This window comes from Macaca nemestrina, chromosome 2, assembly GCF_043159975.1.
Source record: "Macaca nemestrina isolate mMacNem1 chromosome 2, mMacNem.hap1, whole genome shotgun sequence".
Lineage (NCBI taxonomy): Eukaryota > Metazoa > Chordata > Mammalia > Primates > Cercopithecidae > Macaca > Macaca nemestrina.
This window is the reverse complement of record NC_092126.1, coordinates 142,578,906-142,606,114: the sequence shown is the minus strand read 5'-3', so window position 1 is coordinate 142,606,114 and position 27,209 is coordinate 142,578,906. Positions and strand designations below refer to the sequence as shown.

The window sequence follows — 27,209 nt, the reverse complement described above, 5'->3', positions numbered from 1 at the left end:
CTTCCGATAAGAAAATTAATTTATTTCCTGAAAACAATCTCCTGAAAATTATCTGGAACTTTTCTTCTTTTTAAACTAGGCCTTCTTTGGTGTTTTTTTGCTTTTTTTTAAAAAAAACCAACATCCCCAGGAGCTAGGTACTATGATTGTCCCCTTTTTACACTGAGGAAATAGATGCATAGAGATATTAAGTAACGTGCTCAAGATAAACATCTAGAAAGTGGTGAAGGAAGGAATCAAATGGAATCATCTTGGTTTCAAAGCCCGTGCTCTAAGTGCCACCTCTCACATGACACAAAATCATCCCAAAGAATCCCCAATTTTGAATCAAATGAATGAAGTATCAACAGTGTAGTCTAGCTGCCTGGCAGCATTTATAGCTCCTAAAGCCAACACCAATTTTTCCCAAATGATTTGAGCCCAGCCAATTACAGTGAAGACCCTGGGATAGTTCCTCTGTTCATTGAACAGCTTGGGTGCCACAGAAATACCCTCTATCCCTTGGGTAAGGATAGAGCAGATTTCTAGAATATTAGAAAAAGTTTAAAGCAAAGGCAGTTTTCATGGAATCTGAAGTAAGAATAAAGCAGGTCCTGAATTTGAAATTAATTTCACTATTATATACAGGTGCACAAGAAAGTGTTCTTCTCCCCCAGACAAAAGAGTGGGAAGGACTCAGGAAGGCCCAACTTGCAAACTCCCCAGTATCAAGTGGCTGCCTTCAAAATCCAACCCTTCTCTTCCCAGCTCATTTCCAGTATGTATTTGCAAAGGCCATGCCATTTTTGAAGGTAAGAAAAAAAGTCACACATTTATTTTAATAAGACAAAAGTTAATTAAATATTTGCATTCTAGTTATTAGGATTTCAGTTTTGCAGGTTAATGGTGAGCCTCTTTAAAGAATTCTCCTTTGTGATCTCTCTACACCAAGATAGGTTGAATGACACCTGAAGCATTTCCATATTCTTAATTGTCCGGAAAGAAGTGTTTCAAACAAGTTAAATCCTTCACCAAAGAAACACAAAAAATAAAACACGAGATAGGCATCTACCAAAACATTTATATATCCATCTCAGTCATTCGGGATGCAAAGATGTAAATAACAGTAAACTACAGGAATTAAACTGCGAGCTCAAGAAAGACAGAAAACACCCTTTCCAAATAATGAATTATTTTCTAACCTTGCAGACACCTCATTTTTTACATCTTAATGTTAATTGCAGGGTAGTTTTGGCTGAGTAGTAGTTGTAAGAGTAACAGTAGTTAGTACTTATTAAGCTCTTATTATGCAACATGCACTGCACTGAATCATTTACATAAATTATTTCATGGAATGCTCACAACCCTATGAGGTGAATGCCATCATGTTCCTATTTTTATGAGTGATGGAATGGAGACTCAGAAAAATAAAATGAACTACCCAAGGTCTTGGAACTAGTACAGCAGAGTGGTTGAGGTTCTTTGTGAATCCAGGCATCTGATGCCAGAACCCAAATCACATCGCTTTTCTATCCCAATCCGTCTAGGCAGGGAGAGTCCTTGCCAATATTTCAATACGCCAGCATGAGAGTGTGCGTCTCACAGAGTGAGGAACCCGTTTCCGTCTTGTTCACTGTGAGTCATTCCAGGGTCAGGCAATGAGTCTGACATCTACATAGTGGGCACTCAATAGATAAATCAAACAGCTGGCTGAATCAAATCGAATGTGCTTTCTAGGTACCCAAATATGACAACAGGTTTAGGCTTGCAAATACTCACAGCTCTGGTGGGTCTCTCCTACATTTGGTGCTTAAGAAAACCTTGCAATTTAGCACAAATCCATCCTACGGTTTGTGATTGAGACAAACCTGCTCTGTGATCCATCCTTTTCTCTAGACTCTGATGAAGTCTAGTGTCAATCAAAATGCAAAATAGATCCAATAAAGTGATGCCAATTGAATCACACTGATTTAATTAAAAATACATTGAGTGTTTACTGTGTCACAGGGCCAGGAAGACCAGACCCTGCCCTGAAACAGCTTCTAATCTTAAGGGGAGTGAATAAGACAAGTACACAAGTTACTCTAAAAAAAAAAAAAAAAAAAAAAAAAGAAAGAAAGAAAGAAAGAAAGAAAAAGAAAAGGTACATGTCAAAAGGGAGGACTAAAGAGACAGGTGGATCTCCGGGAGGGAGGAATGAGAGTTGCTAACTTGTGTTTGCTCTATCAGCACTATCTAATGCAACTTCCTGCAATGACAGAAATATTCTCTCTGCACCGCCTAGCATGGTAGCTCCTGAGTGGCTACTGAGCAAGTGAAATGTAGCTGGTGGGAATGAGACATGGAGGTTTTATATTTTATTTCAATTGACTGGAATTGCATTTAAATAGCCAGATGTAACCAGTGGCTACCACACTAGGCAGCACAGCCCTAGATCTCCAAACTTAGTTTTCATGAATCTGGAGATTGTTTTAAGGGAATGCACACTGTCATGCCTCATGGAGATTTTGATTTATTAAGTCTGGGATGGGGTCTGGGAATATCTGTGTATTTTTAAAAGCACCAGAGTCCCGTCATGCAGACCACATTTAAAAAGACTCCAGCCTTAGTCTAGCTCTGACCTACCACCACTCACAGGCTCAGAGGATCCAGCAGGCATGTCAGCAAAGACACAGGTAGCCATGGCTTTGCTCTAAGTCACACTGTTTCATTCTTCCAGTCACTCTTCAGAGTGTTCTCAGAGGTGACTCAAACTCTTTAAGTCCAAGGTTATGTTTTATTCATCCTGGTAGGTACTGCACTTAACACAGTGACTAGCCTGCAAGTGTTCAATGAAACAACCAGAGTACGTCACAAAGTATATTTAGACCTTTCTTCATTTATTGCACTTCTCTTGCTATACCTGAGAGAACAAAGGCTGTCTGAAACAGGTGTATGGACTCTTATAAAGTTCACGTAATTTGAATCCAGAAGGAAATACGTAAGAATTATTTTACCTAAACCCTTAGGATGGAAGCAAGCAAAGGTTTCCATCAGAATAGAGCTCCTCTTTTCAAGCATCAGAGTACACCATTGCTCTCCTTATTTACTGTATTCGAATATAGTAACTGAAGAGCAGTTTACATAGAAAATAACTTAAACAAAAAATGTTCAGCCCTGTATGAAATGTCATGACTCCCACCATATTCCCTAAAGAAAAGGCTGAATGAAACTTTTTAGAAATTAAGAGCTTTTGATGGCAAATTTGCTACACAGGGCCTAGTAGAATGCTAGCCTTAGAGGGGGTACTCGAAAATGACTGTTGAATAACAAATACGCCTTTTTAGGTGATACCTATTTGTTTTGTACTTTAGGCATTTTAGTTACTTCCTATTAAAAATATGTGTCATTTCTAGATCACATTCTTAGACAATGTAATTACAGAAGATATGAAGTAAAAGTAATTCTAAAAACTAGCAGGGCAAATGAATATTATTGTGAGAAAGGTAGAGATGGTTTTTGAGAACTCGGGAAATTATTTCTAGATTTTTCCAACAACAACAACAACAAAAAAATGAGAATGGGAAAACAGGATCCCTGAGAAGGCAGCTCTTTAGAATATGAGAATGAGCATAGGCTTTGGAGTCAACAGATTTGAGATTAAAATCTAGCTCCACACATGATACTTTTCTAGTTTCCACATCTTCCTTTGAGAGTAGTGTCAGCATCCTTTCCTCATGTGGTTGTTAAAAAGATGAAATGAGTTAATATGTACAAAATGCCTACATCATTTACCATGAGTCCATCCCATGATCTGGGTCAAAGTGCTTGTTAGTTACGGATTGTGGATTCAAAAAAGATGTTGAAGTCCCAATCCCAAGGACCACAGAATGTGGCCCTTTTTTGGAAATAGGTTCATTGCAGATACGATTCATTTAGATGAGGAGTACACTACTGGAGTAGGCTATAGGCTAGGCCCCTAATCCAATATGACTGGTGTCCTTTAAAGAAGAGGGAAAATGATGTGAAGACAGGGACACACAGCAAAAACACCATGTGACAATGAAGGCAGAGACTGGAGTTCCACAGCTGTAAACCAAGAAATGCCAAAATTTGCCAGCAAAGCCCCAGAAGCTAAGAGGCAAGGACTTATTCTCTTACAGGTTTCAGAGGGAACATGGCCCTGTTGACACCCTGATGCTTTCATCTTGGACTTCTAGCTTACAGAAATGTGAAATAATAAATTTCTATTTTTTTAAGCCACTCAGTTTGTGGTGCATGACCATGGCAGCCCTAGTAAACCAAATAAGTGTAAGATTTTAAAGTAGTTAACATTGGGCTGAGCACAGTGGCTCACACCTGTAATCCCAGTGCTTTGGGAAGCTGAGGCAGAAGGACTGCTTGAGCCCAGGAGTTCAAGACCAGCCTACCAACATAGTGAGATCCCATCCCTACAAAAAATATAAAAATTAGCCAGGCGTGGTGGCGTGTGCCTGTAGTCCTAGCTACTTAGGAGGCCGAAGCAGGACGGTTGCCAGGAGTTTAAGGCTGCAAGGGAGCTGTGATCACGCCACTGCACTCCAGCCTGGGTGAAAGAGTGGGACTCTTGTCTCAAAAAAAAAAAAAAAAAAAAAAAAAAAAAAGTAGTTAATTGAAATGTGTATTAGCTACCATCTAAATTATTTTTATATGAATGCTTATTTTATCAAATAGGGTCCTGACTTTCCTCACCCTGCTTCTCCCTGTTGTACTCTTACTACACATGATTGATTATGAAAAGAGTTTGCTTTCTACTGTTGCCTGTATATCCTACAGATAGGGAGACAGAGGTACCTGTTCCTTAACTTTAAAAGCTGTGGTAAGCTCCATGATCTTTGTAACTTCTTCTAGGATCCAGCAGGCTAGACTTCTTATTATTCATGAACTACCTTAGCTCTGTGCCAAAATCATTTTCCTCCCATGTTCTGAAAGTCACACACCAGATACAGTTTGAAGAATCTTGAGCCTTTAGTCTTTCACAGCCCTTTTAAACCCAAGATTCTATCATAGGCAAAGAAAGTAGGATGAGGGAAAAAATTTTTTTCTGTTTAAATCACTTGTAAGATCAAGAAAGTTTTGTTTTTCTTTTTAAGAAATGGACTATTTGCATAGCTGGAATCATAAAAGTGGCAATTTAACATAATTGAATTGAGAAACTGACAGAAGGCCCAGCACAGAACAAAACATCAACCAACAACTGGGCTGTTTTTATTGTTCCTTTTTAGTACCAGCAAGTGAAGTTATTAAAAACTACCATGAAATCATTTAATTTTAGTCTTTTACAGATTATTTTAATTCTCTTCCTGTAATATGTCTATATGAAATAATTGCTTTGTAATTAGCTGCATGATTAAATGTTAAATGCTAAATCTTTACTTTGGCAGGCTTAATATGCCTGGAAGGCCCAGTTGCACGACTTCTGTTAAGTATTTCACAGTACAACATTAGGTATCCTCACTTCAAACAGATTTCACCATGCCCTGTTAATCAATGTTGCATAAGGAACTGGTTGCTACAGTGGTTCCGGATTGTACATTCAACACTACACATACACCAGTGGAAAAAATAGACCCGTCACTGTGGGTACTGAAAGTGCCAACATGTAGGCGGCTAATACCGAGCCATAGATTTTTGGATGCTGATCAAGTCAAGCAATTCCATTAGACTATATCAGATTTGCTTTTGCTCCCAGACTGAATTAAAGTTTAGTTTGTAATGGAGAGGATAATTCTCCTCATCAAGGAAATGGCTAACATTTTCACATTCATTTCAGAACATTTATTGCATTTTTCTCTGCTCATCTAGAGCTCTGTACTGTCTTTTGTTATATTTTTTAAACCAGTAGTAATCTGTACTAATTATCTGACATTTTAACAACATTTTTATTAAAAAAAAAAAAACCCACTAATATCCAATGTCCTTAAGATGGGAGCCTTTAGCTCTGATCTAGTGATATTTCTCTAAAGAGCCTGACTGCTTAGGATTCGCTCATTAGAAGACGAAGTGCTGTTTAAACTTTAGACTGAGAAAATGTCAAGAACATATCCCTTCCACATTAAAATGTTCCTTTAAAATTTGAAGACAGATATACAGAAGTGTGCATACATTTAACATAAAAGTTCCTGCTAGTCAAGGTTAAAGACAGCAGTGCTTGGGTGAATGACACAGTACTTGTCCTTTGACTTGATAGAACCCAACCACATTGAATGCCATCTTTTTTTAAAGAAGCAAAGTAAAGCCATCTGTCCCTGAACTCTTAAAATAAACTTTGTTTCAAATTCCTTTTCTAAACTAATTTTTATGACTATTTCTAATAAAGACTTAAAGAACTAGACATTTTTAATCACTGCAAGGAAATGAAGTAGAGGTGTGCCTGCTTGTTGAAACCTTCCCTCTGAAGGCTTGGGGGTCACAGTGGGTCTCTAAGTAAGTGGCCAAAGACAGGGGTGGGGAACAGAATACAAAACAGAAACTGTGGAAGGTGCTTTACCTACATTCTTACAACACTGGGACAGAACATCGGTTTTCCAGCTTCTAGATGGCAGGTGGTGGGGCTTCTCAGTCTCCACAATCAGGTAGGCCAATTCCTGTAATAAATCTATCATATCTTATCTATCCTATCAATCAATCAATCACCCATCCTATTCATTCTCTTTCTCTGGCGAATCATGACTAATTCAAGTAATGTCACAATTCCCACAGCTATAGGTGAACCAGCTGAGGTTAAAGCCAAGTTCGTTGCACAGGACCTTTCTGTGATACCACCTGCCTTAATTGTCTTATTGGACCCCAAGAGTACATTGCGGCCTTCTTTTAGACACGTAGAAGAAAACTAACTTGTAGAGTGAAACCTTCTAATGCTCAGGGAATTTGCAAATTTAATTTTCTGTTTGACTGAAGGTTTCCTAGAAAGCTTTTGTAGTTTCAAATTGTAATACCTATATTTTTGCCTTTAATAAGGGTGGTTATATATTTTTTATTAAGACATAGTTTTCTCCAAGGCCCTAATAATGAACTCATATTGGAATTTTTTTTCTTAATCAAAAGCCCTGGTTAAATTATTTTCTTCCAGTCTTCCCTTTTCTTCTAAAAGTGGACTGAGGGTGGAGGGGATCTAGTTAATTAGGATTTCTGTTAATCAGGTTTTTTAATTGTTTTGGTAAATTAAAATCAGGTGAAAGTTATGTCCCTGAATTTGAAAGAGTTTCTTATTATAGCTTTTCCTTGATGCCAATGTGTTCCCCTATCTTAGTATGCATTTGAAACTAATGGTCCGATACTCAAAGTGCTCAGATCATCGATGACCTGGACACCATAAATCCACCAGTGCACATTAGTGGATGGTCCTTAATTACACAGCTTAGGCCTGTGTAATCATATGGTGCAAAGGAACAGCTGAGAACATTAAAATGCATTACAAATAATAGTGCATTCTATAATCTCTCTTCAACTAATATGTTTATTATTAAAAGTAAAAAGAAAACTTTTAGTTGAATATCCACATTGTCCTGCATAACCATTAAAATATAAAAGAATCCAGTGCTATTATAAGATCATCTTTATTGGTTTACCTCCTAGTTTTCTAATAGAAATTATAGCTGGATTTTGAACTTTTAATATAGAAATGTTTTAAATGAAGCAAAATTAAAGTTGTCTCTTAGAAAGACTAAAGAAGGGTTATTTCTTAATAAAATAAATTTTAGAGTAAACTGCAGTGCAATCACACGTACCTTAAAAATTTCTGTAGAGTTTTTGATTTAAGGGGACATAATTTAAACTATAGAACATTCAAATGGTTATAATAGTGAGGAAATATATTTTAATGGTGGTTTATTATTACTTCAAATTACATTTAATTGAGGATAATGAAGACATAATTTGAAAACAAGACCAGAAAATGAGAATTATTTTATTGGAGAATTAAGCAACATTAAGTAGTATGCTTCCGCAACTTAGCATAAAATGTGAGCAAGTAGTTTATTTTCACTTCAGGGTTTTCAAGTCTCAAAAATCCAACTAGTACCTATGTTGGCACTCACCAAAAAATTCTGGGTACACAAATATTACCATCAACATGTGGCTAGTAAGTAGGTTTTTGTACCATTCCAAATGCCCACAGGAGTGATAGAAATGAATTAAAATAGTTTATTGAGCAACTCTTCTGTGTAAGGCACTGAGGGCAGTGGCAGGGGAGGTGGGGAGAGCATCCCAGATGGAGGGGGAGTTGTACACAAAGCGGTGGTATTCTGAGCCAGTTGTGAGCATTTCTTTCCAAATCTGAGTTCAGAGACATCACACTGGTAGCTTAAAATTGGTCATAAAAAGGAGGGCTTATCTTTTTAGAGAGCCAGTTGTTAAACATTTACAGGCATGCCACTATTGTAAAGGTGCCAAGGCAGCAGACACCAATAGGGGACAAAATAGGAATGCTTTCATTTTGAATGGGATTTTGGTTATGCCACAGTAGCAATGGAAATCAAGACAGAAAGGTAGGATGGTTCCTAGATATGGAGGGCCTTTATGCTTCACTAAGGAGTTTTCTCTGATTTCTCATCCTTATCAGAGACTTAGAAGAAAACAGATGGTACATTAAAGAGGGAATGAATAAAGAAAGGTTTTAAAAAGGGAACATTTATAAGATGTCTTACTCCACTCCTGTCACTACAATAAAATACTTGAGACTGGGTAATTTATAAAGAATATAAATTTATTTTCTCACAGTTCTGGAGGCTGGGAAATCCAAAATCAATGTACCAGGAGATGTGGTGTCTGGTGAGGCCTGTTCTCTACTTTGAAGATGCTGCCTTCTTTCTGTGTCTTCACATGGCAGAAGGGGGCAAAGACAAAACTGAAGCCGTGTCCTCAAATCCTCACATGGCAGAGGAGATGGAAGGACAAAAGGAGACTAAAGAACTCCCTTCGATCTCTTTTATAAGAGCATTAGTCCACTCATGAGGGCAGAGCCCTCATTACTTCATCACTTCCCCAAAGGCCCCACCTCTTAATACCATCACGTTGGGGTTTAAGTTCCAATATACAAATTTTAGAGGGATGCATACATTCAAACAATAGCATAAGGGATGGGCAAGGTTAAAGTCAACTCAAAAAGGATGGGCAAGCAACCCTGAGTGAGCTACCACAGGATGCAGAACCCAACAAGAAGCAAGGGACCCATTTATGGGTCTAGTCCACAAACATCTGATTCCTGGGGTACAAAGCAAAGTGGAAAGGGGTACCGGGTGGAACTGGAGGGACATCAAGAATATCCAGCACAATACTATAGCCAGGGGGGACCATTTAATGCCTCTTTACAGGGGAACCATGGGATCCCGTCTATAATTCTGAAAGATGAATCCACCAGCTGTATGTTAGACTAGAGAGGAGGCACACTACATAGGGGGAAACTGGTTAAGAAGTACTTTCAATAAGCTAAAGGAGAGGTGATAAGGGCTGGAATTGGGGTGGTGTTCACAGGAACAAAGAAGAAGTGCCATATTTGGAAGACACTAGGGAACTATAACTAGAGAGGCATCTATTGGATACTGCAGTTGACTAGATGTGCAGACAGGGGAGGGAAGAGTTAAAAATAATTTCAAGGTTGAGCCTGAGTGATGTGATAACAGCAGTTCTCAAAACAAGATAAGGGCCAGCAATGGCAGGAGCTCATTTTGGAAGTGGGGTGAGTTTCCATTTGAATGATTAGAAGAGGGCAGGAAAAGACAGGCTGGAGTACTTCTCCTCCTGCTTCCCTCCCTGCTGAGTCAATAGGCAGGGGTTTCGATCCTCTACAAAAGGAACATTCTCTCTCCTCTTCTACAGCCACAGTTCACTCTGCATCCCGGAAACCACTTCTTCCTCTTGCTGCTTCAGTGATGTTGTGATTTTCAGGGTGAAAATATGCAGCAGGCATTTGGAAACAAAGGACTGGAGTTTGGAAGTGACATTATGGTTGGAGAGAAATTTGGGAGTTTTTCTCATAATCTAGTAAGTAGAAGACTTAAGATCTCAAGGGACACAGAGAGAAAAGCAGGTTAGGAATAAAAGGGTGCAGGGGAGTCCAAGATTTACTGCCATAAAGCATGCAATAAAGGATAACTCAGCATCTTGCTGAAAAATAACCAACTCTATCCCCACTATCTTTTTTTGATAAGTATTTGGTAATAGTGTCTAAATTTACTTATAAGTCAATACAAAGATGGAACTAAAACAAATTGTTACAAGGGCAAAATGCTAACTCAGTGTTGAAATGGTCTAATATTACGACCCATAATTAAGATCAGGCAGAAAAGTACATCTCTCCACTGAGGACAAATCAATAACAACTAAGTGTTATGGTCATTAGAGCCCCAATGAAATTGCCATCTAAAGCTTGTGGAAGATCTTGTCCACTCACCATCAGTCACCTTTGTTCATGCGAACAGCAGCCAGATGTGGCTAAGTGCATTTTACACACACCAGCAGTCACCTCTGTTCATGCGAACAGCAGCCAGATGTGGCTAAGTGCATTTTACACAATGAGTTCATGAATGAGAATGATAGTGCATGCATGAAGCATTTGCATGCCAAGCAAGAGAAATGTTTCAGCTATCACCAAACTACTATAAAAAATCTACATCTGCGGGCAACACAGGTGATGTGTTGTCAATTAGCAAGTGTCTTAATCAGAGGTTCACTACAATGAAAGGAAAATGTAGAACAGGGAAGAAAAAGGCAATGAAGAGCAGAAAATAAAACAAAGTAAGCTAATTTACTAGACACTATGTGCCATGTTCACATGCATTATATCTTCCCATTCTCACAAACTTGTGGTGCTACATCTTTCTTTTTTTTTTTTTAAACCAAGATTCAGAGAAGTTAATCAGCATGCTCAGAGCCACACAGAAATGGAGAAGAAACTTTCTTCCTGGCGTGCCCGACTTGGCATCTGCCAGTCCACACATGTAAGACACTGGCATGCCACCCAACCTGCCAAGACTCAATAGAATTGCTCACACAATTTCCCTCTCCACCAATTCAACCCTTCTGTTATGGTGACATATCTCTTCGGTATAGGATGCAGTCTCTTGGTTTGCTGAACTTTGTACAAGTTCTGCCTTCTCTGAACTCCAAGTGCACTTTGGAAGTAGGCAGAAAAGAAGGTCCCCTTTTATTCTATTCTAAGCCTCACTGGTCTTCTCCCTGTTGATCAAGCATACCAAAGTCCTTCTCACCTCTGGGCTCTGGCTTACAAAGCTCTTCCCTCTCCATACCCTTTGCCTGGCTAACTCTCCCATGACCTTCAGATTTTGGCTTAAATAAACGTCACTTCTTTAGGGAGGTCTTCTCTTCGAAGGCTTTATGTTACATTCTCCTGGCCTCATGTACTTCTTCACTGGACTTAACACAGCCATCATTTTACACTTACTTGTGTGATAATTGGATTATTGCTTTTATCTCACATCAGACAGCAAGCTCCACATGGGAAAGGAACACACATCATCTGTTTTGCTCACCACTGTACTCCCCGCTCACAGAAAAAGATCTGCACACAAGTGGGGCTGTCGATATCCGCCAAATGATTGCAGTGAATGTCATGTTCTAAGAACTGTACCAAGTGCTTTCCCGTACATTCTCATAGCAGCCCTATGGGTAGACATTATTTCTCCTTTCTACAGATGAGTTTGGGGGCAATAAATTGAGTCTTTTAACCAATACTGAGCATAGCTATTACGTGACAGAGTTGAGATTCAAACCTGTCTGGTCTGAGCCCCTGTTTTTCTGCTTTGTTGCAGAATTCCTACAGATGATCACTTAATTATTTTGATTTGCTTCTATTCACTCTATCACCCCAATGAGTCTGGAAACTCGTCTGGACAGAAATAACACCATGTACATTTTCTTCAACCCTCATATCACCTTTCTAATAGCACTTGATACTCAACATGCATTTAATGAATACTTTTTGATTAATAACACTTCCTTGGCAATAGTATCACAAAAAGCATTCCCAAATGAGCTCAACTTTCTATAATAACCTCTCTAAAGCAGTAACATAGTAATATCTCTGAGTATAATACAGGTTTATGAACTACTCATTTTCTACCAAAATACAGATGAAATAACTTTGTAAAAATTATTTTAAAGAAGCAATATGGTAAAATGAAATAGACATATGATATGGAAATCCCTTTCCTCTTTCAATGACTGAATATTTGCTAAGTACATTTTCCACATGCCAAATGCTTTCATAGGTGCCAGGGACCTAAGACTCAGTCACAGTCTTTTCCCTTAAGGAGCTGCTTGGTGGTGGTGGTATTACAGGATGTAAATAAAGATAATACATGCTAGACTTGAGTGAGGACAAGGAGATGTGGGAAAATCAAGGACAGTGTGACTAACTCCGTCTGGAGGAAAACCAGAGTTAAGAGTATTGTTCCTACGCATACTTCTTACTAGCTGTAAGATACTGGGAAGATCCTTGTCTCGGGTTTTTTTTCCCACATCTTTAAAATGGGGATAATACATAACTCCCAGAGTTGGTATGTGTTCCTCTCAGCACACTTAGAAAACTCTATTTATTGGCTTGCAAGGGTAGCCAGGTGGCCAGCTGTGCGGTACTGGCTTTCCCCCAGAGCTAAGAGTCTGGATATCTACAATTACCTGTAAATGTGATCACAGCAATTGGGAGGCACTGATGATGAGGATTAAACAAGACAATGAATATGAAGTTCTCTACAAATAATTACTATTTCCATCTCACAAAGAATTCAAAGAAAATCAAGTTAATGGTATCCTCAACTCTTCCCTTCATGTGCAAGTGAAAATCAGCTAGCTGAAACATAGGAGGTGCTAGGGAGGCCAACTCATAGCAACCGGCCTCTGTGGATTCACCAGGGATCTCCCTAAGGGTCACACCTGATTTGGCTTGCCTGGTGACTCTCTCTCTTTTTTTCTTTCTTTCCTTTTTTTTAAGAGACAACATCTTGCTTTGTCACTCTGGCTAGAGTGCAGTGGTGTGATCAGGAATCACTGCAGCCTGGACCTGCTGGGTTCAGGTGATCCTCCTGCCTCAGCCTCCCAAGTAACTGGGACTACAGGTGTGCACCACCATGCCCAGCATGCCTGGTGACTTTCTCTTGCTTCCAGAAAGATTTGTGGCTAAATTGCACTGTTCTAATCTGGTCCTAACCAGGAGCCTTGTGGTTTGGTCAAGATACAAGGTAATGATGATACTAAGAATTAACAATAACAATGGTAGCTGCATTGTCTATGGACCATTTACAAGATGCTCAGCATTGTTCTCAGAGTTTTACATGGCCCAACAACCTTAATGTTACAATGGATGCAGAGAGATGAAGCTTTTGGGTTTGTTACAATGTCTTAAATTCAGCTCTTCTTGGTGGAATGATAGCTCTGAATCTAACACATTCTCTTTATTTGGAAAATGTGATTCCATGAATTACCAGTTAGGGGCATTATAATATTTTCAGATAGAAAAGAGAGTGTGGGATACAGAAGAGGATCTAGAAACAAACAATAAAACGCTCTAATGTATTCACCTGTTTGCCAGTTCTTTCAAGGCACATCAGCAGAATCCAGATTTCTCATGTCTGGACAAATATAAAGCAATCTCGGGGTCAACCACGAAAGGTGACAGCCATGTGAACTACTGGCTTCATAAAATACCTAGTCTGAGTCTTCTTGTCCCTTAAAATCTCTCCGCTTGCCTCAGAATTAGCATCCTCAGAATGCAGACCTTGTAGCAGCAGAAATATCAGATGTGAACATAAATACTTATACTCATTGCTACTATATGCTAAGTATGTACCTTGGAACAGGAACTGTTCTAAAGACTTTATATGCATGTTCTCACTGAATGATTCCAACGATTCTAAAAGGCAGGCTCTATTATTATCCCATTTTGCAGATTTAGATACTGAGGTTCCATGAAATCACTCTAGATCACACAGCTGAGAAGCAGTTCTGAAACTAATTCTTCCCAAATCTAGGACATGCCTTGTTACCCACTCCTTCCCCTGCCTTGGGCTGCACGTCCTGTAATACGATGGCAATGACTGACACATTGCTCTGATGCTTCACTTGCCTGTCAGAAGGACACCTTAAAGCAAAACAATCTTTAGAAGCGAATCTCAAGCAGTAGTTTTTAATACTGCTAGCAGTTTGAAGCTCATAAAAATCATTCAGTACTTTTCATGGCTGGGCATGGTGGCTCACACCTGTAATCCCAGCACTTTGGGAGGCCGAGGCAGGTGGATATCTTGAGGTCAGGAGTTCGAGACCAGTCTGGCTAACATGGTGAAACCCTGTCTCTACTAAAAATACAAAAATTAGCTGGGCATGGTGGCAGGCATCTGTGATCCCAGCTATTCAGGATGCTGAGGCACAAGAATTGCTTGAACCCCGGAGGCAGAGGCTGCAGTGAGCCAAGATCGTGCCACTGCACTCCAGCCTGGGCGACAGAAACAAGGCTCCATCTTAAAGAAAAAAAAATCATTCAATACTATTCATTAGATTCAGCAACCTACTTATTTCTGCAAATATCGGCAGTAATTTTTTCAAAATTAATCACTTTACCTGTCTTTTCCCTGTGTAACAAAAGATGCTTTTCAATTTTTAGACACCTTCTAAATTTAGACAATGATGATATAACTTAATAGGCAGTGAGATGGTAATGGTTAGGAGAATGCAATCTGTATGTCTTCTCATCCCTTTAAAATGATTTAAAGAGGGTTTATAAATATGTTGTTAATAATAATTTTAAAAGATAATTCAATGATTGGTTAAATAAAAATACCAAACTAGATTTCAAAATTAAAAGTAGTAAAAAAAAAAAAAAAAAAAAAGGTGATTTATTTTACATAGACTTTAATATGGAATTATGTAATTTTTTAAGCGGAATGGGCTGAAAGCTAACGTAGTCCAGTCCTCTTGTTTTATCGCTGCAATTGAAGAGGAAGAAACATAGCCAAGCACTTTAACAGTACAGGTTTCGAGTCAGACAGACCCAAGTTCAACCCCTGCTTCTCCACTGACCAGCTCGTCCCCTATCATTCACAAGTCACAGAGGCAGTTCTTGAAAATGCCCTGCCTGGGAAGCAGGAATGCCATAAACTGAGAATTCAAATAAAGGACTCTCTCCTCTAAAACAGATGTGTATCCATTCATTCATTCATCCACTTGACAAATATTTATTACATACACACTAGTTGTTTGACCTTGGGCAAGTTACATAGTTGCAGTCTGCCTTGGTTTCCTGAGCTATAAAGTGGGTGTCTGTCTACATTACAGAGTTGTTGCAAGGATTAAAGGAGTTAATGCACATAAGGTGTTGGTGGTGGGTCTTAACACGTTGAAAAGGCACAGTGTAGGATATCATTATTCTACTGCTACTACTATATGCTACGTTAGGAAAAATGGTGGTCACTAAAGCATCTCATTTGCATAGAACTAACCTCTCGCTCCAGAGATCCATCCTGGTAGTGAAGCCATTTGGGAACTTGTTTGCCGGGACTCCAATTTGACAGTGTGAATGAATGCATGAAGAGAAAAATATCCCACCAGCATTTGCCCACTATTTTGTGTTTTGCCTTCAGATGGCTTTGAAGTGACCTACGTTTTTCACATGGCCTTCCCATGAGAAAGGATGAGTTTCTGAGTATGTGAGGAAGCTGGCTACGTCCCTGTAGAACACAGCAAAGCTAACTGGTCCTTTGGGGGTTAGGCCTTACATGTAGTCCTCACTGCATGGAACCACAGTCAGTTGGAATAACAACCTGGAGAAAGCCAGTCATTGCTACTGCACTGTCCTTATGGTTCTCTGACGGTCCGAAGAGTTCATGTAGATTCCACATGTGTCCTGGAAACGCTCAGGATATGGCTGACGTCCTACCTAACTCTCACTCCCGATCCTGGAAACCACAGAGAATGAAAAGAACCTTGAGTAGTCGTGCGGCTTCTCAGTCTTACTTCTCAAAGGAAACCTTACACTCATCAACCCAGAGAAACCAGAAATAAGACCTTGAGGGAAAGTTCTCTCCAAAACTCGTTCTGATGTGCAAGTCTTACTAAACAAACAACAAACAAACATAAGCTTGTATGAAATCTGTCTCCCCTGCTGTATATGTGTGATATGTGTGAATATCTGTATACACTGATCATTATTCTCTGAAAGTTAAAATGTTCCTATCAAAGAAAAAACAAAAATCAACAAAAAATCATAAAAAAAAGTCCATTCTTCCCACATGTTCTGGGTTGTCCTATTTTCTATCTCGTTTTCTAACTCTAGCTGCCCTCTCCTATGAACCTTTCTTCCCAGATTGTCACAAGTATTTTTTAAGTGGCTAAGGTCAGCTTAAGATAAGCCATTAGGGAGGGGGTGTGGTTAATCCTTAGGTGGAGGGGAAACCCAGTTGAAGTTTCCCTGCATGATACTTTTTAATTGATGTGTCCCAGGTCCTTGCTTTTTTCGGTAACCCAAGAGCTAGCATGCTGAGTCACCGTCATCTTGTTACCGGTTAGGACTCCACAGTTTAGGAAGCAGCTACCATCTGAGTGGAAGACACTAGGTCTGAGAGAGGCAGGAGTCTCATGTCTTATCCCACCTCCAGTCTTCTCCTAGATGCGTGACCCCAGACAAATTCAACTTGTGTTAGGAAGAGGAGCCTCACAAGACCACTTCTTTTACAGATGAACTTCATTGAGTGACTTGTCCACAGTCACAATGAACCTTTCCATGACTGTGATCTCTCAGTTATTGGGGAAAAGGAGAAAGAACAATCACATTTGGTATCTCAGGATGTTACAGGTCAAATGAGATACATATTTAAGGATCTGGCAAAGTTTAAAGCTCTAAAATATGAGGCAGTGACAGCTTTGTCAACTCAGCTGCATCTTCTCTTCATGCAGCGTGTGCTGTCCTACGTTTATTGCTATCGACTTTCTGTTTCCAGCCTCCTCTCCTGTTTACTCAAGACACACTGAATTCTGACCAAGTCCTACAAGGAATTAACTCCATCTTCAGTTTAAAGTTCTCGACAAACTTAAGGAGTCTACCCTCTCTCAAGCAACCATCCAACATACTTATGTTCAACGAGGCTAGATCGAAAATCGTCTCCCACTGAGCACTTGTGTGGCAGGTAAAAGCCCGTTCTGTGAATTAACCAGTATGTTTCATAAAGCCTCTGCTGGCAGCCGACATCTGAATTAAGGCTGCTGCTTTTGTACTTCTGTAGCCTGCACTCTCACCATCATAGCACACTATGCTGCACTTGTCAGTCTCCTTTCTGTAACCCTGACTAGACTGAAGCTCACTGAGGGCAGAGGCAGGATCCTTGGCACTGCTGACATTTGGACCAGATAATTCTTCGTTGTGGGGCTGTCCTGTGCTGTGCATTTTGTTGAGCAGCATCCCTGGCTTCTACCCATTAGATGCCAGTATACCACCCTCATTTCTACCCTCACTTGTGACAGCAGCTGACAAAAAAAGGTCTCTAAATATTGCCAAATGTCCCCTCAGAGGCAAAAATCACCCTTGGTTGAAATCCTCTGTGCAGAATGCCTTTTTCATGCAGAGCACTCAAGAAATACTTGTAGGAGAATGCACAGGTTGATGGAAACAAAATGCTCCAATGTACAAGCTGCAGAAAAATCAAGCTAACTTATTTTAGTTTTATTGCTTTCTGTAACGCCTGGCATACAGCAGGTGCTCAACATATACTTGTGGGGTGAACAAATGTTTAATGATTGTAAATGGCTTCCTGTACCCCTGGTAAAATTTTTCCCCTCAGGTGGGCCCAGGTGAGGTGGTGAGCAACTGTCAATGCTAGGGAGAGAACAACAAAATCTCTTAGCTATGGAATTAGGGACTAGAAACATCACCTTGCAGAAAGGTAGGGGCTGTGCCCAGACCATTAGCTCTCCATATAATTCTAGCTCTTGGGACAGAAATCAAATTATTTGCACTGGTAATATTTAAATCATCTACCAGTGTTCCTGGATCCTTTAATGCACAACTCTGATAGGGCCGTGAAGCACCAGGAGGGTTGCAGGACATCCAGAAGGTCAGACATTGAGTCATTAGTGTCACTGCTGGGAACTGAGCCTGCGCCTTCCTGATTCTCTGTACAGTACTTGATTACACTGATTATTATGGATGCAAATTAAGACTTATCACTATTGTGAAATAACAATGCAGGTTAATGATATTCTTTATTGCCATGCTAACATCTTTTTTCTAGAGGGGAAAATTATAGGCATGAAACCAATTAAGCCACCTTTCTTTCTTTTAAAGCTTTTTTAGTCTAAAGGATGATTCTTTCTATGGCTCACTGCTTAATAGTGCAAACTCATTTTTTGTTTCCTAGGTCTTACTGAGATAGATGCTAATATTGGTACTGCCCACTGTCCCCCTACAAATTGAAAATGACTAGGCTAATACATTATCTCACAAAGGGCAGTCATAAATAGGAAGAGCAAATATTTTGAAATGAATATTCAACGGACATTCTCCCGAAGAGGTTAGGCATTGCTGGAAATGGCTCCCTTGAAAATCTTTGTTTACAAGATTGCCCTTTCCTGGACACCCCTGTAGGATGGCTCTCTTCCCTGGATTGAAATGGTGGCTCCAGAATACAATGGCAGACTAATTTATGTGTTCCCCAAACTTAAATATTCCTTTACTCCAGGTCTACAAAATATCTGCCACAGAAACCTTTTACATAGAAGGATGTCATGTCATATGTATATTGTTAATGTAACTATGGTAACCAAAAATGCCACCAGTGTGTCTGTTTCATACACAAATGAGGGGACAGCTGTGGAGTCCACATGTCTGCCAGTGGTATAATAGATGTGAGCTAGGACAGCCTGGGTTGGAAAATTACAACTCATTTATATTAATCAGAGCTTTCAAATAACACTCCAACCTCTGAGCAATAAAGAGTATAAATGGAAGGCAATAAGCCACTCTAAAAGCAGTTTTCACTCCACAGATTTTAAAACTAAGTGTCTTAAGCTGATACAGCAGCATCTTTAGAGGGTACTCTGAAGTCAGAGTGGACAGGACCTTGGGAATGTATTATTCCAAGTTCACCCTTAGCTTCTTCGCATCTCAGTTCATTAGGTAAAATGGTTCCATATAAGTTAAATGTTTATGTTAATTGTGGTACTGGAGGTATGGCTTACAAAACCTTTTAGTAATCTCGCTGATTATGGCAGTTAGTCCTTCCAGTCTTATTCTCCCAACTTGATTATGTTATACATGACAAAATTGAAGGTTGGTATGGAGTTAAGCAACTGATCCAAGATCTTCCAGCTATGACTGGATAATAGCTTGCTAACCAATCAATCAACTGATAAAATTGTCAATAACTCCCGACATTTGCCTAGAGCTTTGAAAACATTCAAAAAGTAAAACACACAATAGTAGTAAAGCTTGCATATTGTTTCTTTTAAAAAACTGTAACATAAAATGGTATGTATTTTAATTATTGGATAGTACGCTTAACAGTTCTACAGGGTGCCCATAAAGTCTGGAAACATTTATCATTTTATCATGGATTATAATGCAATGTCAATAAACCATTTATCATGCATTTATCTATATTTGAAAACTTGGGAGGCTACATTCTGTAATAGATCTGTAAAGCAGGTGAATGCTAATATGCTAAAACAAGAAATTAAAAAGCAAACTTCACCTAAAAAGACTTGAGAACAAATGGATCCCTTGGTCACTAAAGTATTGAATTTTACAGATAGGGTTTAACTTTTATCTCTATTCTGTACTTTGAGCCAAAACAAGAGAGAATAAATGTTTTTCTGACTTCATCTATATAATTTCATCCTGAATTAAATATTAATCAAAGCTCTATTCATGAGTTAAAGATACTTTCATTGTTCCCAGAAACATACGACTCTAAATGATCATATGATTCTAAAATGGAATTTGCTTTATCTCCAGATTGGCTTAACCCAAAATAGATGTTCAGCATAATTTTTAAAAATTAAATACAATATTTGAATAACCTGACATTAGTGCTGAAATGAATCATTCAGAGAACTATTATTTTGTAACTTAAAAATAAATTTTAAGTAAGCATTATGCAAGTCTTGTAAAAATGGCATCTGCATCCTATAATTTACCATATTTTATTTATGACTTATGGCCTACTTATGGTGGTATAAAAAGCCCACCATTCTGATTATTTATCATCATTATTTATATTCCACTGGCTTGGGAAGTAGCAATATAACTCTGTAGAGACCGATTTTCTTTAGTACCTAGTATATTCCCGTGAGTGTCACTGCTTTAGAATATGTGGTAATGGCTCTAGCAGTGTAGGTCAAGAAGATAGCCTTAGCACAGACTAACTAGAGATCAGTGGTTGAGTTTTTCCTTGCTTTCCCAGAATTTCAGACATTAACCAGAGCTAGCTGAGGTTATTTTTTTAGAACCACAGTCTGCAGTTGGATCCGGTCTTGAGATCTTTTATTTAGCAGAATGATCCTTTTCTAATAATTAAACACTTTATTACTTTTATTTACCAAGGAATGAGTTCTAATCTTTCCTTTCATTAGACTTGCAGAGTAAAGATTACTCAGGCAGGTTAACTGCCAAAGATAAGGTTTCACAAATGTGAGCGTCATTTTTAAGTTACCAGGTTTCAAAAATACCTTGATAACTTTACAACAAAATGGTTTATAGTCTAGAAATGTCAAGTTTATTTTAAGTTACCCTTCAACTCTATCAGGAAGACAGAATTCCAGGCGTGAAGAGCCAAATTAACAGTTTATTATGATGATTTGTTACTTTCTGACTTCTATATAGCTCTAAGAGAGAAAATGCAAACTTGGCTATAACATTTTCTTACTGAAAATGGATTCAATTCATTTTTCCCCTCCTGGGAAAATATGGCCTTATGTATAAAAGGCATTGAACCTGCAAAAATAACTTAAGGGAACATGTAAAATAGCAGACTAACATCTGTTGTCCACCCCTCCCCCCAAACACTGGGCCCTCCAAAACAATGTTGTCTTTTTTTTTCTGGTGGGGGGTGGGGGGTGCTGTATTTTAATGTCCCTTTCAGTGAATATATAGGATACAGGGGCAAATGCTGTTCCGTGAATAGGTTCTTTTTCCCTTCAACAGTGTTTGAGGTTGACAAAAGAAGAGGCCACTGGGGCTGGTTAGTCGTAGGTATTAATGAAATCGCCTGCCTCACGTGCGGCCCACACTGCCTGCCTTTTGTTCAGCTGTCGCACAATGCCAAGAGGTGAACAGTGCAGTGTGGTCACTCAGCTAATGTTAGACACAGCAGAAAGGCCCTTGCTCCACAGTCTATTGCACGACTGCCTCCCCGTTCACTGTTCTGTGACCTGAAAACCATTAGGGTAACTAGGGATGGGACAGTTGCATCACCTCCAGTTCTACAAGTTTGGTGCCTTAAGAACAGAAATGACTTTGACCAGACAGTGGACATTGTCAGGAGATCTTCATGTCGGTCAACGACAACGATCTTCTACTATAATGAATAGCCCTGAAGATGAGTACCAAATTTGAGCAAGAGTCAAATTATTAAAAGAAAACTCGAAAAGTTGAGGGGTGAATTCAGAAATCACTTCAAGCCGCTGGAAGTGGGTTAAAGTTACTGTCTGCTTCACACAAACCTTTTCCTAACTAGCACAGAATATCCAGCTTGAATACTGCACGAATATATACAGCCAGGTAAAGAGCAAGCAGCACTTTGAGCTTTCAATACAATAGCACTTAAAGAATTTGTCTCTTGAATAAAGGTGTCAGCAAGCCATGGAATTTCCAAACAGAAAAACTCACACTGCGTCTTTATTCTATTTTCTTAAGGTCTATTGTTAACTGAAGACTCCTTGTCTTTTCAAATTCCTTCATGTGAATGGATGAGGCCAGACATCTGCCAGGATCCGCTCACATTTGCATGCAAATCAGAGACTTCGGGACACATATGGCCCTGGAGCCAATAACACTTTTACTCTAGATTTATACTGATTAAAGTGCCTTCCTGAACTTTCCACTCCTCCAGCCCTAGCTTTTAAAAATGAAATAATGAGCCTATTCCACTAATATTATTTAGACTGTCATGGCAAAACAAAACAAAACATGTTGTCTTTTATCCTCCACGCAAAAGCCCAAGTCGGCAGTACCTGTTCCCTCAGCCAATTAGAATTCCACTTTTCCTTTACTAATTTAGGTTTGGGAATGAAAATACTTACGGTGGGATGGGATTTATACTCTTAGCCTTTGCCTGTGAGGTTCAAGTGCTTCAAAACCATTTGTACCCCGGCCAGTCATTCCCTCACGGCCAGGCTCTGTTCTTGGCGTTGGGGCTACAGCGGTGAACACAGCAAGCAAGGTCCCTTCTGGATCTGGCATCCGGGCCGAATCGCCTGGTCAGCGTTTCCGCGCGGGCTCCCCTGGAACCGTCCCGGGACGAGCGGCCCTCCCGCTGCTGGACTTTTCCCCCCAACCCCAGCCTGCCAGGCAGGGACTCCCTGGGCAGGAGGCGGGCGCCGCGGGAGGCGGGGAAGCGCCGAGTCGGCGGCTGCCCACACCCCTCTCCACGCAGCACAAAGGACACTCGCTGGCAAACTTTCCTCGCTTCTGACCCCGGCCGAGCCGGGAACTCAGCGCCGGCTCTGTTCCTGGCGGGGATGAGGCTTCCCTAACATTTTAGGCTCTCTGGCAAGCGTCCTTAGGTTGCCACTCCTTCTGGGCTCAAGGCTCACAGGCTGAGGTCTGTCCCTGCGTGGACCGCGGAGAGTTGGGTAGATTCTTCCCAAGGCTCTGACTTCAATACTTTCAATGCCTTGTCAATTATGCCTCTTGCCCCTTTCTCTTACCAAGGCCACCGCCAAGACACCCTTTTTCTTTTCTCTCCCCATAACCCGTCACTTTCCTTTCCCTCCTCTTGGCCCTCTTTCCAACTCCCTGGGCACCCTTTCCGCGCTGTTCTCCAGCCCCAGCTGCCTTCCCCAGTTCACATCCCGGCAGCCCTCCTCCCTCCCAGTCCCCGGGCACCACCCTCCCCTGGTCGGCCCCTGAAATCCATCGGGCTCGGCTCCAGTCACTGCCTTTTTCCTATTTCTCTCTGGTCTGCCTTCCCAACTAGCGCTCTCCCACACCTTTGTTTTTTGGTAAGGGGGACAGAGGGAAACGGGGCACTATATTCCCGTTTCCCGACTTCGTCATTTTCCCCAGCTCCATGAGCCGCGCTCCCTCGTCCCCCTTAGGCCCGCGATCTTATCCCGAGGTTCTCCAGACCCTGCAGAGTCTCCCACGCCACCAAGTTTGCCTCTACTTCCCCACAGTGCCTCCCACACCTCCCCCGCGGCGCGGCCGGCCAGGGCACTTACCCCGAGGCCCAGCTGGTGGGGGTGTTGGGGTGCGCACGGACCCGGCACCCGCGGCAGCAGCAGCAGGAGGAGGAGAAAGACGAGGAGGAGGACCGGCTGAGCGGCGCCTCCTTCCCAGTCCGCAGCGCGCACTGGCTCCTTGGGGGACCCCCGGCAGAGCACCAAGACTGGAGACGAGGCGGCGACACAAGCAACAGCTGCTGCACGAGGCTGGGCTCAATCGGCTCTTGGAGGCCAGGGCAGGGGGAGGCAGGATTGGGAAGGAGGGTCGAAGAAGTGGGGTGCAGAGGGCGGGGCAGCGAGCTGCCAGGTCCTGAGGAAGGCGCCCCAGGCGCCTAGGGATGCCGCCGCGCCGTGGCCGCCGCCCGAGCTGACGCCGCCGGCCCCTCTCCCTGCCCGGCGGGCGCTTGCAGCCGCGGGCGCACGGGCCTCGCCTAGTTCCGCCGCTAGCTGCCTGCGCCTTCGGTGCGCCCCGCTTTGTGCTCCCCGCAGCCGGCGTGCACCTGGTGTAAGCAAAGGCGGTCAGCTGATGGGCCGCGCGCGGATTGGCTGCTCCGCCGTCTCCTCCCCTCCCGCCCGACCCCCTTCCCGGCCTCCCCCTCCCGCCCCCGCCCCCGCCCTCGGCTCAGCCCCGTGCTGGGCACCATCTGTAGACCGCCCAACAAAGGCGCAGCGCGGCGGGCCTCGGGTGGCCGGGCCGCGCTGCGCCGCCGCGGTCGTCGCTGCAGGGAACAGCCGGCCGCCGCTTTTTGTCTAGGGGACAGCAGGCTGCGGCTGGGTAGAGAGGCGAGGCGCACTGCCGTTTCTTAGCAAAAGACAGACCAAAAGAAAAAAAGCGTCCGTGCTAGGAGGCCAGCTAGGCACAATGGGGCCACATCTCTTTGCAAGGTAGAACTCGGGCTCGGGAGCTGAGAATCAGACACAGTTCGGCCTGGGGTTGTGAGAGCGAAGTTTCCGGGTGAAATCCGACCCTGCGTCTTAAAATACAGGGCGCGTCCTCGGGCTGTGTGTGCGCGCCCGGGGGCGTCCTCCGCGGAGCTGGCCCGGGCCAGTGTCCTTGCCGCGGGAACGAGCATTCGGACGCTTAACTCGGTGGAGAAGCCGCTTCCTATTTGAGGAGGCTTTCCGAAAACGTTTCTGAAACTTTGAAATTACAGCTTTCTGATTTGTTAGGTGTGGAAGTTGTGTTTAAATAGGCGGTGGAGGACTGAGAACGCAGTCTTATGTGGAGGGTGTCTCAGAGAAAGGGGAGGAGAGTGGGGAGGGAATGGGTCTTCGGAAACTGCACGTGAACCTGCGTCTCAACTTCAAAGTCGCCAGCCCCGGAACAGGGCTCCAGAGAAGACTTGGCATCCTTTATTGGGGGAATCGGCTTTAAGCGAAAGTATCATTAGCCCGTCAGTACTGAACAACTTCTGGCAAAGGAACGTGGTGACATTTCGTCATGATGTCTAAGCTTAGAACTTCTGGAGAATTTAGAAGGATACATTATTAGAGAATCATCTTTTGGATTCTTCAAAGCCACAGGATAAATTCAATGTCAGTAATCATGTTCTTGATCCCTATAAAATTTCTTGGTGTCTGGCGTAGTCTCTGATAAATGTTTGATGTCTTTGTGTGTCTTAATACTTTGTTATCCTGAAACTGTGTCATGTAGACATAAATGGTCACAATTTGTCTTAAAAGGCTTTAGGAAAAGATGATATTAGCACTTGGGCTGGAAGGTCGTGCAGAGAAGAGGAAGAAAAAGGCCCACTGCTGTCTACAAATGAATAGGAAGATTTAAGATCTTTCAAAGCAAGTTGAGTCTAGACCCTTACCCAAATTTTGTAACATGATTTGGTCTCTTCCCCCCTTTTCATGCAGATTATCCATGGAGTTAGCATGCAGATAGCATGGAGTTATCTGATAGAAGGTGGCCTCTGGTGGAAGTACAGAAATCGAATGGTCAGGGAAAGATAGAATGCAGGTTTCTTAGGTAGTCTGTGTTAGGTTTCCAGTCTGACTTCCTGGGAGTGGAAGAGAGATGAAGTTGTGCCCTTCGAGGAGGAGCTTTATAGAGGTAGGGCTTGGAGGAGCAGTTGGAGCAATTGATTAATGATGGTGAAGGTTGCTCCTAGGAGGCCAGATCTAGAACAGCCTCCAGGTTTTGGAAGAGGCTTCATGAGAATGGTATGAGTCAGGGACCAAGGTATGAATTTTGAAACCAGGCCAACACTGCTTAGATCCCAGCCCTGCAATTTATAAGCTGTATCCCTAAGGGCAAGTCACTTTGTCTCTTTAAGCCTTAGTTTCCTTGGCTGTAAAGTAGGGTTAATAACAGTACTTATCCCAAAGGATTGTGGTGGTTAAGTGGGAGTAAACACATAAAATGCTTAGGACAGTGTTTAGTATATAGTAAGCATTCAACGACAGGTGTAAACTCTAGGCATTATTAGGCAGATATTGAAGACTAAAATAAGACATCACTTCAGACAGGTGGGATAATGATTCCACATGTGACAGAATATCTCAAAGGCACTAGCTGCTCCAATGGAGGAAATGGACTCTGTCTCCCCGCTGTTCAATTCATTTCTTTTCAAATTAGCATATCATTTATTTAAACTAATTTCCCTCTTCCCCAAAGCAAGAGTGAGAAAGGCAGCTTTTCCCATTTCTACTTGACCACTACATGCATTTGGTTCCAGACAGAGAGAAGAGCATTATCATTAGGAAGACGTGTGTCAGGGATGGGGGGAGGGAATTTGGGTGAGAGGATGGGGCTTGCTGTGGACAGAAGAGGACACATGAGCATGACAATTATAAAAGAGTCCGAAATGTGGTGCAATTATTACAAATTTGCTGAATTGCCTGAATTGGTAATTGGTCCACATTTTCGAGATTGTTAACTCTGCAAAGGGGTTTTGGGACTGTCTTGTTAACTGACACTTAAAAGCTCCTTGTCATTGGGATGGATGAAGAGGAAACATACAGTCAATGAACCAGCATAACCAAGTCTCTTACTTCTTGCTTGAAGAGCTCAAATCCATCTGAATTACTCCTAGTGAGCTCACCCAGTCCTGGGATCCTGAATTTATTAGTAAAAAAGCACTTAATAGTTATTTATTAAGATGTGGTAGAAGACCTTGGAATCTTTGAAGGAGAACGGAATTGGAGACAAGAGCCCAAGAGTTCCCAAGAGAACAAGGTCTTACTGTTGATGTAAAGAGTTCTTGCCCCTGGATTGGCTGTGTTGAGACACTACAAACCCCTCTGGATTCCTGCACCCAGTCCCTCGAGGTTCTTTAGCTTTGGTTTGAAGGAACATTATAATTGGTATTAGCCTAATTGTACTGATCTATGTGGTAAATGAAGAAGAAAAAAGATGAAACTTCAGAAGATAATCATATTTGAATAATCTTTAAAAGAACATCTGTTTTTTGAAAAGAAAATTATCATATGCCACTTAAAACTGCAATTTTTCAAAGTTGAAAATATGTCTCTAATTGAAATATTAATAGAGTACTGGTAGTCAGAGTTCTTTCCAATTTCTGAACTAAAATTGTAGTTTTAAAACAACCACCAGCAAGCTCTTAGAGGGTGATGGCTGCAGCTTAAATTTATGTGACTATTGTGATCATTGTTAACTTTCATACCAAATATATTGTTTCCCTAAGAATTTTTGACAATGACTGAGTTTACTACATATACATAGTTCCTGTTCTTCTAGGTTTCTTTTTTTTTTTTTTTTTTTTTTTTTTACTGCATATGAAACATCCCAACAACAAAAAAAAAGGGATTCGTTGAGATTTCTGTAATTAAAACTAGTTTTTGCATTTTTGCATTTAAGC

The 27,209-nt window shown here is 41.4% G+C and overlaps 1 protein-coding gene and 1 long non-coding RNA gene across 8 annotated transcripts in view; one reads left to right on the top strand and one right to left on the bottom strand.

Annotated features, from left to right (window-relative positions):
* The window catches only part of LOC105477619 (leucine rich repeat neuronal 1), a 43,069-nt gene extending 20,559 nt beyond the window's left edge, over positions 1-22,510 (bottom strand). The window contains exon 1 of the mRNA XM_011734166.3: positions 22,240-22,510. The gene's annotated coding sequence lies outside the window, so the exon portion shown is untranslated. The remainder of the gene's footprint in view (positions 1-22,239) is intronic.
* Positions 1-27,209, top strand: part of LOC105477617 (uncharacterized) — a 502,411-nt gene that overhangs the window by 455,101 nt on the left and 20,101 nt on the right. The window contains exon 6 of one of the 7 annotated variants that reach the window (XR_011620198.1): positions 16,947-19,854. The exons of the other annotated variants lie outside the window; for them this stretch is intronic. This is a non-coding gene — a long non-coding RNA (uncharacterized lncRNA). Of the gene's footprint in view, positions 1-16,946; positions 19,855-27,209 lie in introns of those variants that run through there. 7 annotated transcript variants of the gene reach the window in all.